The sequence below is a fragment of the Peromyscus eremicus genome, chromosome 1, assembly GCF_949786415.1.
Source record: "Peromyscus eremicus chromosome 1, PerEre_H2_v1, whole genome shotgun sequence".
NCBI classification, from domain to species: domain Eukaryota; kingdom Metazoa; phylum Chordata; class Mammalia; order Rodentia; family Cricetidae; genus Peromyscus; species Peromyscus eremicus.
In genome coordinates, this window is record NC_081416.1 from 177017250 (window position 1) to 177029211 (window position 11962).

An 11962-nucleotide genomic window follows, 5' to 3' on the forward strand; every position below is an offset into this window, starting at 1 on the left:
GCTAAGCTAATTTTAAACAGTCCATGTTGAAAATCTATATGATCAGAAATAAAGTAGTTACCATTATACCATGGTGTAACATATGTATTACAATTTTCAATGGATAGGAATTTGCTCCCATTGATTTCTGGACCTATGTTGAGACAGTACACGATGAAGGAAGAGAAAATCTATGCACCCCATGTATTATAGGAAACAAAGAGAAGAGAGAAGGAATGGCCGTGTTCCTAATGTCCTCTTCAAATATACATCCTAAATGACCCATCTAGTACTAGATTACTAGACTGTACTTGTGAACTTTCCACTGTCTCCAAATAGCAATTCAGGCTGGTTGCCAACCCTGCACATAGGGATTTGAATCATTTAAAAAATAATCCAAGTTGAGTCCTAGAGTTCTTGCTGAGTGTGCACAAGATTCTAGCATCAATTTCCAATACTTCAAAATGAAATGAGGAAAAGTCTGGCATTTCTTTGGTTGCACAAGACAGTAACCAATGCTGAAGGGGATGTGCAAGGAAATTAAGAGATCAAGGACATCCAGATCTACATCTGTTCCTTTTGATTCTGAAAGCCTGGGAGAGACATGAGGCTATCATTGGCTACTATGTATGGGGAAAATATGAAGGGTCTTGGATAAAAACTGCAGGGTAATAAACAAATATCTACTTTAATAGCAATGAAAAATAGGAAATATTACAACTAAGAACCAGGAAAAATTCAGAGTTTAAAATGAAATTTGTGACAAACCTTGCAGTGAAAGGAAATAGTAAGACCCATACTTAAAAAAGAGCTTCAAAAATAGGCAATATACTCTCAAAAATAGACTTTCCTTTTTCTTTTTCTTTTCTTCCTTCCTTTCTTTTCTTATCCCTTTTTTGACAGAGTCTCATGTAGTCCAGGTTGACCTGAAGTTTGATATATAGCAGCAGATGACCCTGGATATCTTGCCTCTATCTTCTGACTGTTATAGGACTACAAGAATGTGCTAAACCAGTTTATGACATGTGAGAATTCAAATGCAGTGCTTTATGTATGATAGGGTAGCAGTCTCCCAACTGAGCCACAACTCTAGACTAAGCAGTAGACATTTTAAACATAAAAGAAAAGTGATGGAGGATAAAAGACAAAAGTTGTCACAGCAAGAAAATTAGTCAAGACAAGGACAGCCCTCAGGACAGGACAATTGCTGGGATGAGGGATCAACCATCCTTTTATCTTGTCCCTGAAGACAGAAACTGAAAAAAATGTCAGAAAATGGAAAGATCTCCCATGCTCATGGATAGGTAGGATTAACATAGTAAAAATGGCAATCTTACAAAAAACAATCTACAGATTCAATGCAATCCCCATCAAAATCCCAACACAATTCTTCACAGACCTGGAAAGAACAATACTCAATTTTATATGGAAAAACAAAAAACTAGGATAACCAAAAGAATCCTATACAATAAAGCAACTTCTGGAGGCATCACAATCCCTGACTTCAAGCTCTACTGTAGAGCTACAGTAATAAAAACAGCTTGGTACTGGCATAAAAACTGACATGTGGACCAATGGAACTGAACTGAAGACCCTGACATTAATCCACACACTTTTGAACATATGATTTTTGACAAAGAAGCCAGAACTGTACCATGGATAAAGGAAGCATCTTCAACAAATGGTGCTGGCATAACTAGATGTCAACTTGTAGAAGACTGCAAATAGATCCATATCTGTCACCATGCACAAAACTTAAGTCCTAGTGGATCAAAGAATTCAACATTGATCCAGTTACTGTGAATCTGATAGCAGAGAAAGTAGGAAGTAGTCTTGAACACATTGGCACCAGAGATCACTTCCTAAATAACATCAGTAGCACAGACACTGAGAGAAACAATTAATAAATGTGACCTCTTGAAACTGAGAAGCTTTTTTAGGGCAAATGACACACTCAATAAGACAAAAAGACAGCCTTCAGAATGGGAAAAGATCTTCCCCAACCCCACATCTGACAGAGGGCTGATATCCAGAATATATAAAGAACACAATAAACTAGACATCAAAATACCCAACAGTCCAATTAAAAAAAATAGGCTATAGAGCTAAACAGAGAATTCTCAAGAGAAGAAGCTCAAATGTCCTAAGGATATTTAAGGAATTGCTCAACATCCTTAATCATCAGGGAAATGCAAATCAAAATGATTCTGAGATACCATCTTACACCCATCAGAATGGGTAAGATCAAAAACACTGAAGACAGCTTATGTTGGAGAGGATGTGGAGCAAGTGCAACTCTCTCTACTCTTGGTGGGAATCCAAGATTGTACAGCCACTTTGGAAATCAATATGGCACTTTCTTAGAAAATTGGGAATCAACCTCCCTCAAGACCAAGATATAACACTCTTGGGCATATACCCAAAGAATGCTCAATCATATCACAAGGGTACATGCTGAACTATGTTCATAGCAGCATTATTTGTAATAGCCGGAACCTGGAAACAAGCTAGATGCCCTTCACCTGAAGAATGGATGAACAAAATTTGGTACATATACACAATGGAGTACTACTCAGCTGAGAAAAACAATGACATCATGAGGTTTGTGGGCAAATGGATGGAACTAGAAAAAGTCATCCTGAGTGAAGTAACCCAGACTCAGAAAGACCAACATGTATGTACTCACTCATAAGTGGATACTAGATGTAAAGCAAAGGATAACCAGACTGCAACTCACAACTCCAGAGAGGCTACCTAGTAAAGAGGACCCTAAGAAAGACACACAGATCACCTAACAACAGAGAAATAGATGATGAGATCTACATGAGCAAACTGGGGGTCTGGGGGTAATGGACGGCAAGGGTCAGGGCAAAGAGAGCTTATCAGAGAGGGAGGTACCAGTTGGATCAGGAACAGAATGGGAGAATGGAGGGGGAGAAACCATGATTAATGAAGACCCCAGGGGAATAGGAAGAAGCAGAATGCTAGAGAGGTCCCCAGAATTCCACATAGATACTTCCACTGTAGACTATTGGCAATGGTTGAGAGAGGGACAAATAGACAAACTAGCAGAAATACATAAACTGTGAACCAATAGCTGAGGAGTCCCCATGGAACCTAACCAGGCCCTCTGGATAAGTGAGACAGTTGATTAGCTTGAACTGTTTGGGAGCCCCCAGGCAGTGGAGTCAGGACCTGTCCTTGGTGTATGGGCTGACTTTTTGGAGACTGGTCCTATGCTGAGACACAGCCTTGGGGTAAGGAGAAAGGGACTTGCCTTGGTAGGAGTGAGGGTGGACTGGGGGAGAGGGCTGGGGGTGGGAGGAGGGAGGATGGGGAAATCAGTGGCTGATATGTGAAATTAAGTTAATTATAAAATAAAATACTATAAAATTTTTTCCTTTTATTTTTATTAATACTTTGTGTGTGCTTCTGTGTGTGTGTGTGTGTGTGTGTGTGTGTGTGTGTGTGTGTGTATGTGTACACAGGAGGTCATATGGCTATTAGATCACCTGGAAATACAGGCAGTTATGCCTAGAGTAGGTCCTGGGAATTTAAACTTTTTCCTCTCCAAGACTAGTGTCTGCTCTTAACCAGTAAGCTATGTCTCCAGGTCCTCCAACCAATGGTACTTATTGAATATCCTGAGCATGCTATTTGTTGTAAAAACAATAACCCTGAATGACTCAGGGAAAGATAAGAGCTAGAAAATTGTAAGACTGTATCATCCTTGTTACTCCGAGGGGCAGAAGGCTCATATATTGGGGTTTATAATTTATTATCAGCACTCAACCGGCATGCCTACCATTACAGATGTATGCTGGGCCTTGCACAATTAACACTTTAACAATCTAGTATTTGTACCCTAAGACTCCAGTGATCTTGTTATGAAGTAAAGACCATTGTTCTTCACACTCTGAGTCCATAGCTCTCATAGAAAATTACCCATAATGTTATTTTTCAAAGAGAATAACAACCCTCACACATGTCCATTGAAACCTGATTAAGATCAGATGTTCTGAAAGAGCAGTATAATCATATTTAATATAAGTATGTTTTATATTTGAATATTGACAAAAGAATGGTTTTGACACTCATTTTTTCATTAATTGTCTTAAAAAAACCCTTTATTATAAAGAACTTGGAGATAAAAAAATAATCACAGGAGTACTGGGAGAAACATTTGGATTGGTGAGCATTTCAGGGGCAAAGTGGAAACCTAGTACAATTGAAACTCCCTGGAATCTACCAGGCAGATGCTAGAAGACTCCTAGTAATAGAGGATATGGAGCATGAACCAGCCATCTTCTGTAACCAGGTAAGGCTTCCAGTGGAGGGACTGGGACACCAAACAAGCTACACAATCTTTGACCTGCAATTTGTCCTGCCTGCAAGATGTGCTGGGGTTGTGGTGGAGCATAACTTGATGAAGTGGCCCATCAATGACTGGTCCAACTTGAGACCCATTTCATGAGAGGGCAACTATGCCTGATATTGTCTGGATAGCCAGGAACCAGAGTCTGGATAGCCCAGAGACCTAGAATAGAACTAAACACCAAACACGAGTGGAAAAAAATCCTGTGAAATGATCCCTAAAGATCCTGTACTATAATTTTAGACTGGAGCCTAGCATAGTCCCCATCAGAGAGGCTTCATTCAGCAATTGTTGGGAGCTGATTCGGAGAACCACAGTCAAACATTCATCAGAGCTGAGGGAATCCTGGGAAGAGGGGGAAGAAAAATTGTAGGAGGCAGAGGGGTTGAGGACACCAGGATAATATGGCTTACAGAATCATCTAGGGCACGTAGGGGCTGACAGAGATTGAATGGACAATCAGGGAGCTTGTATGGGTCTGACCCAGGTCCTCTGCATATATGTGACAGTTGTGTAGCTTAATATTTTTGTGAGACTTCAAAGAGTGTGAGTGAGGGCTGTCTTTAACTGATTTGCCTGCTTTGGGAATGGCCATGAGGGCTAAGTATTCAGTACAAGTATTTGTCTGCAACCAGGATACTTCAAAGAATCTATGTCATAGTCATATATACTTATTATATATTTTGGATATCTGTGTCATGCCTGTGTTTCTGTCTGTCCTGATTCTTCTCTTTAGGAATCAATTTGAACATCAGTCAGAAACATGAACAACCTATTAAATTTGATTTTGTCATCAGGGATGTGGTTTTGTCCATAGACAACAGAGAGAAATATCAGATTCCACAAATCTACACAAAAGCATGAAGCACATGTAGTCGGTGGTTCAGAGCACCACTGGGAGCTGCTGAGGGACATTTTTGTTCAAATTAAAAAAATGTTTTATTCATTTTACATACCAGCCACAGATCCCCCTCCTATCCTTCCTCTCTCTCTCCCCTGTCTTCCCCTTCAACTCACCCCCATCCCATCCTCCCAAAGGCTAAGTCCTCCCGTGGGGGTACAGAAAAACCTGATACATTCAGTTGAGGTAGGACCAAGTACCTACCTCCTGCACCAAGGGTGAGCAAGGTATTCAACCATAGGTAATGGGCTCCCAGAAAGCCAGCTCATGCAGCAGGTATAGATCTTGATCCCAATGCCAGGGTCCCCTGAAACAGATAAAACTACACCACTGTTTCCTGTATGCAGAGGGTCTAGTCTGGCCCAATGCAGGTTCCACTGCTGCTGGTCTAAAGTTCATGAGTTCCTATGAGCTTGGTTCAGTTGTCTCTGAAGATTTCCCCATCATGACCTGGACTTCCCTTGCTCATATAATCCCTCTCACTCTCTTCCACTGAACTCCCGGGCCTCAGACTGGTGCTTGGTTGTGGATCTCTGCATCTGCTTCTATCAGTTACTGCATGAAGGCTCTACGATGACAGTTATTCCCAGGGTAGGCCAGTTCAGGCACCCTCTCCAGTATTGCTAGTAGTCTAATCTGGGGCCATCCTTGTAGGTTCCTGGGAATTTCCTCAGCACGAGGTTTCTCCCTTGTCACATAAGGTCTCACTGGGGGGCATTTTTAAAGCTTAGTCAGATGTGTGAAAAGCAGATTTCACACCTACACACTTCATACACAATCAGAGAGAGAGAGAGAGAGAGAGAGAGAGAGAGAGAGAGAGAGAGAGAGAGAGAGAGAGAGACTTGATCACACTTCATTTCAACTCTGAAGATTCCAAATCTACAGTTATCCAAACACTGAGATCTGAATGAATACTAAAAAGTAAATTTTATAATTTCCATGAATCAATTATATAAGATATTAGAAATACAGAATAACATATATCACACTTTCACCCTCATCAAATACCTGCTTTTGAGTACATACTGTCCAGACAGTGATGCTGGATTGATGTATGCTGTAATACATGTTTGGGATTAAATGATTTCAACTCTTCAAGGGGAAGTGATCACCATTCCCCTACAAGTCAACTGACAGCCTCTATCTGGGGACCAGAGATTATGTGCAGAGGAGTCTGTGCACTTTAAAAGTCTTGAAGTGCTACTAGAAATGATCAATAATGATGTCAGTCAGGAGTTGCCCAGTTGGTTTCCTAAAACATAATCTCAAAAAACAATAATCTGAAGGAATTCATGGATGGACAGTCTTATGGAATATAAGAAGTTGAGCTCAGGGCTCTGCCTGAGTTTTAATTACCTTGGTATTTTGGCTTCCAGCTAATTTTGAGTGTTGAGAACATGGTGTCTCTCTTAAGCTTCCTAGTGAATCACACTATATCTATGATTCCTCCTGGATTTTGGTGGCTAATGAAGCCTCATGTAGTCAGGGAGAATTCTAAGGTGTCTGTGTGCCATGGAGACAGTAGAACATGGTTTCAGAATGATGCTATTATGACATCATGGGAACCCTTACTGGGAGAAGGGAGCATTGTGAAGTTGATTATGGAGGACCTTGAAGCTGTGGGTTGTGAAGTTGCTTTTTGTTTGAAACAGAGATTGATAAATCCATGGTTACCTAAGATGTGATTGTTGAATAACATCTTGGCTAGAATCATGTTGAAGAAGGATATTAATGTAAATGGATCAGTTTAGAACTCAGTTTGAGGGGAAGCAGAGGAGGAGTTGTTTAAGGCATAGGGGGAAGTGGGGGAGGAGAAGAAGAAAGGGAAAAGAAGAAGGAGGAGGAGGAAGAGGAGGAGGAGGAGGAGGAGGAGGAGGAGGAGGAGGAGGAGGAAGGGAGTAAGAGTTCTCAATGATAAGATACAGGTTGTACTCAAGTTCCACTAGATTTGGTGCCTAATGCTTCACAAGATTGTGAGTATAAGTATTAAATCCTTGATAAAAATGTATTCTGAAAGTCAGTAGCCAAGGAATACCACATAGTCACACCACACAACACACCTCACAGAAAAGATATATTGAGACAGAAAAAAAACAAGGGGGTAGCCTCTGCTCAACAAGAAACAGCAGATAACTGATCAGAAGGCAGGGCTTAAGTAGAGTTAATTGGGGAGAGGTTCGAACTTTTCACATGAAGTTTTTTAGGTTGGAGATTGGTAGAAATTCATGTCCAGAGATTGGTTTTTTATTCTCTACAGTAGGGACAGTAGTTAGGGCAGTTAAGAGTGTTCTGTGTGTGGAATCTGGCAGTTGGAGGTACTCAGGGGAGGGGTCTGGCCACTCATGTGGCTTGAGAGGCTTACATTCCCCTTTTTTGTTTGTTTATTGATATAAAATCAGGTCACAAAAAAGGGGTCAATGTTATCATTAGACCACATCCTGCTTAAACAGGACATCGATGCCTTTGGGTGAACTTGATCTTCCCCATCAGGATAGACCCGGGGTCACTGGCTTCTGGCTCTGTAGCTAAGGTCTGGTAATCCTGTAATACCAACTGATTGAAATCCTGGCTAGAAATCTTTTGAATCTGTTGTTGACAAAATCTAGACAAGAAGTTTGTAAGTCAGGGTGCAACTAGTAGGATTAAGAAAATTAATTCTTAATTTTTAAAAAATTAAGAAATCCTAGCAAAGAGAGTTGTTATCCGTGTGGTTACCTCCATCCCAATGTGGGGGTGTGGGGGCAGGACAGCAGGTATGGTGGCAGCAAGCCACATGTTTCCTTTAAGATTACCTATACATGGATTCTTAACTATCAACCCTGGTGTTATGAGTTTTAAATTAACCCTTTTGTTACAGGAAATTTACACAATATTTTTACAAATCTTGAGATAAGATTTACGCCTTGGCAAAAGTTTTAGGATTAAATCAAAATCAAAAGAGTATGAGATGAGTAGCAATAGTCCATATTGGGAATAGTCTGTCCCTTTTTTTGTTGTTTTTCGCTCCTGCTTGATATGGGAAAGAGATTTTGGAAGAAACCTTCAAACAAGCATGCTTGTTTAGAGGAGTGAGAACCATACACAAACTCCAGAGTCAGATTTTAATTCAAGTGAGGCAGCATAAAAGAACAGTGTACTGTCACTCATATAAAAAACATACTTCAACCCTGGTAACACTGAATATAGTAGGCTGAGAACAGAGAAGGCTTAGAGATAAGAAATTTTGAGTCAGGGCTGCAGACAGAGGATGCTTCAGGAGGGAGCAGAGAGATGCACCAGCAAGTAAAGAGTGTGTGTGAAGGTTATGTGCTCTGTGCACCTTGGCATTAGCCTACTGCTTTGCTTTACCCCCTCCTGTTAGGTCTGGTTCCTGGCTCCCAATTTGCAATAAACTCACAGATCCATCAATAGTGCCTTAAAAGACAGGACATTTACACAGTGTTGGGAGAGAGACTAGACAAAAACAAACAGGGCTTGGAGCAGAGAAAAGATAGATAGGGTATGGGGAATGTCTTTCCATTTCCCTGATCACTCACAATATTTGTAAAGGTTCCAAATATTACTAGGACATAAAGTGACATTAGGCGGCTCCTTGGAATGATTATCGAAGAAGTTTTAAGACAATATTTGATTGCAAAATGCATAAACTTAGTGCCCTTCAGACTGGGTGTCAGTAGGAGAAGCTGCAGGTTTTCTTAAAAGGCATCCCAAGAGGGAATGAGAGGATATTGATGACATGTTTCCATGGATGAGAGAGAAGGAAAACGTTACTGGAGTCTATAGTAGTGGACATCCCCAGGACTCAGAGGACCGAACAAGGACCATTCAGTATGTCATCACCACACCCAATGGGGTTCAGCGGCTAATCCACTGGTAAGATTCAGCACCTGGTACCAGGGCTTTCATAGAGGCCAGATGACAAAGACAAAAACTCAGCTCTGGGAGGAGGGACTCATCCACAGGAAAGGGTTGGGAATGAGGTCTCAAAAGCCACAGGGGCCTAGATGAACTGTGGGATTACAAGCAGATTTGAAGGGGAGGTAGAAGAAGGGAAAAGGGAGGGGCACAATAGCCTGGTTTGGCCTAAAGAAACTGCAGGATAGCAGCTCCAAGTGTGGGGGATAGGTCAGGAAAAGAGAGTTAGCTGTTGCCTCAAAAACCATGGCTAGGGGTACCCCCCCACCTCCAAGAATACCAGAGGGGTTCTGGAGACTCAACTGCATGTTCCTGAAACTCAAGTAAATGTTTACACTGACCAAAGGAGACACTTACCTAATTGCTGCTATTGGATGAGCCAGGATGTGAATCTGTTGCTGGTGGACTGGAGATGAGGGATAGTATCCAGTGCAGCTTAGGCACCCTAGGCACTAGGAGAGACTTTCCCAGGTTTCAGAACCAAATAACTTCGTTACAACTCAGATGCAAAGGTATTCTGGCAGTTGAGAGCCAAGAAGTACCACAAAGTTACACACACAACAAAACACACAGAGATTTATTGGGAAGGAAAATACCAGGAGAGTGGATTCAGGCCTCTGCCTGAGTGAGAGACAACAGAGAACTGAGCAGAAGTTGGGGTTTATATGGTTTCTTGGGGTGTGGCATGGGAGTGGGACTTTTCAGAGAAGCTTTCCAGGGTAGAGACTGGTGGGATTTCAAGTCCAGAAGTGCAGCATTTTACTCAGAAGGGTGGGGGCAAGGTACAACTAATAAGGCAGTTAAAGTGTTCTGAGGGCGGAGCCTGGCAGTTGGAGGCTGAGGGGAGGGGCCTGGCAAGTAGTGTGGCTGGAGGGGCTTAGATTAAGGATATGAGTCTGTTAAGAAAGAGAGTACAGTGGTGACAAAACAGTTCCACTTAAAGTTCTGCAGCCCACAGCCTTCTGCATTCCAGCATCTGGACTTTGAGAGTCATTCACAGATCATGATGACGAATAACACTGTATGAACTGGATAACCCAGGTTACTGAATGCATCCCAACACAGTTTCTCTTTTAACTGCCATAACAATTTTGTCCCTAGAGGCCACAGCCAGGCCACCTTTCCTCTCTGCCATTGATATTAGCAGTGTTGACTTTAGGACTAGATATTATTTGGCATGCACTCACTGAAACTCTCCTGGAAGCATTATTAGATATTGCTGCAGAACATCTGGGCTACTGAGGTCATGAACTGTGAAAGAGAATCTACTCATGATGTTGTATAATGGTTTCCTCTGTGCTTGAAAACTTATATCTAGCAGGGAATCTCCTCAAGCAGTGCCTTAGTTTGAGTTTTCTTGCTGTGAAGATAACCATGACCACAGAGACTCAAAAAAGAACCAAATTTGGTGGGGCTGGATTACAGTCTCAGTGATTCAGTACACTCTCATTATAGTGGGAAGCATGGAGGCATGTAAATAAACATGGTACTGGAGAAGGAGCCAAGAATTCTCCATCCAAATTGACAGGCAGCAGGATGAGAGAGATACACAGGGTCTGGCTGGATCATCTGAAACCCCAAAGCCCACCCCCAATGACACACTTCCTCTAACAAGGTCACACCACTCCAACAAGGCCATGCCTCCTAATACTACCGCTCCTTATGAGCCTATGATGCTGAATTTTATTCAAATCACCACAAGCAGGAAGCTAAATGACTCAATATAACTTCAAGGAGTCCCTGATACTAATGTGATTCACAAGATTCCCTTCTTCCAGGTAAACAATAAAAGCTAGCAGTCTTTCTCAGACAAGCCCATCTTTAAAAGAGACCCTTGAGACAAGACAAGCTGCTTGGAAGAAACACAAACAACAGAACTGAAGAGATGAGGATTAGACCATCTGATTCACTCAGAAAGGACACTCTTTAACCCATTGAGTTGTCTGAAGGCTGTGAAGTGAATTCCAGATTTCTAGCTTTTGTGAGTTGTCTCACATGCTGAGGTGGACTCCTATGATAAATGTGATTTTGAATCGTTTCTTCTCTTGTAAATACCCCCTCATCGATATTCCTGTAAGTAACCACAATAAACCTCAAAGTTCACCAAACTGGACTATAGTGATATTCATACTTTGATCTGTTCTGGGATCCCTATCTGTGGTTAGCAGTCATGTGTGTTGCGTGTAGCCAGGGAATATTTTGCCATACAACAGCAGCCACTTTGTTCAGCCAGCATAGTCCCTTAATAGGTCATATCCTTAGAATCACACATAAATGTAGCTCATATCCCTCACCAAAAAGCTTCTCTTTACATCAAATGAGACCATCACACACAAAAAAACTATAACAAAAAAAACCCAAATTGGACAAAATGTGGAGATCAACATATTATGGGGAGCCCAGCTACAATGTATACATTTACATCACAGGTCCTGCATCTCTGGCTCAGGGAACATCACAGAAGAGAGGGCAGAGAGACTGTAAGTTCCAGATGACAGAACATCTGCTGTGATGCTGGCCTGTTTGAACCATTTTGGAACATTTGAAAATATGTGACATGTTTCAAAATCAAATAATGAGATAGGATTCTATGTATTAGTCTTGAAATAATAAACAAATTAGCAGGACTAGATATTTGTTAATTCACCCCTAAGCTTTGTCTTTCATAAGTCATGCTCTTGATATACTTCATCAACTGAATATATAGAGAAATTTATTGTGTACAGTACTATAAATACAATTGCATATAACAGGGATGTTACAATATTATTTAATATGTTTTATTTTGAATT

At 41.3% G+C, this 11962-nt stretch overlaps 1 long non-coding RNA gene across 1 annotated transcript; it reads left to right on the forward strand.

Annotated features, from left to right (window-relative positions):
- Window positions 1–7152: 7152 nt before the first annotated feature.
- Window positions 7153–11278, forward strand: LOC131926182 (uncharacterized). Its single transcript, XR_009383446.1, has 2 exons — window positions 7153–7228; window positions 10949–11278. It is a non-coding gene; the product is annotated as an uncharacterized LOC131926182 (long non-coding RNA).
- Window positions 11279–11962: the final 684 nt, after the last annotated feature.